The sequence below is a fragment of the Priapulus caudatus genome, unplaced genomic scaffold (assembly GCF_000485595.1).
Source record: "Priapulus caudatus unplaced genomic scaffold, Priapulus_caudatus-5.0.1 Scaffold10063, whole genome shotgun sequence".
Taxonomy (NCBI): Eukaryota; Metazoa; Priapulida; class Priapulimorpha; order Priapulimorphida; family Priapulidae; genus Priapulus; species Priapulus caudatus.
Window position 1 is genome coordinate 1,802 of NW_014587124.1, and position 817 is coordinate 2,618.

Here is an 817-nt window from a genome sequence, read left to right on the forward strand (position 1 = left end):
CTTACGTACCTGTGCGGGAGACAGATGAGTTAACAACGTACGTACCTGCATGGGGACAGGTGAGTTAACGACGTACGTACCTGCATGGGAGACAGGTGAGTTAACAACGTACGTACCTGCATGGGAGACAGGTGAGTTAACAACGTACGTACCTGCATGGGAGACAGGTGAGTTAACGACGTACGTACCTCTCACCTGTCTCCCATGCTTAACGATGTACGTACCTGTGCGGGAGACAGGTGAGTTAACGACGTACGTACCTGCATGGGAGACAGGTGAGTTAACGACGTACGTACCTGCATGGGAGACAGGTGAGTTAACGACGTACGTACCTGCATGGGAGACAGGTGAGTTAACGACGTACGTACCTGTGCGGGAGACAGGTGTGCCGGCACGTCCTCTAGCACGCTGATGTTGTGGCTTTCGATGTCAAGAACACATATCACGGGTTGTACCTTGCCTACCAGCTGCTCTCCCCAGTCCTGTCTGTATGCATCCTTCTCTCCCTATATATATATATATTTATATATTATACACACACACATGATTATATCAGCTATACTTACTATAGACAGAGTGTCAGCACAGTGAAAACGCCAGTACTCTATAAAAAATTATATCTAAGTTTGACCTGACAAATCAAATTTCCACTGTAACGTGCAGTAATCAGTAAGTACAATGTACTGTAGAATTTACCTACATGCAAGCATTTTTTCTTAAATCAACACTTTTTACGGACGATTCGAGCAAATTCAAGTTTCTTCACTTTAAAAAAACAAAAAACAAAGTGGAAGAAGAAACACAAACAGACATTGGA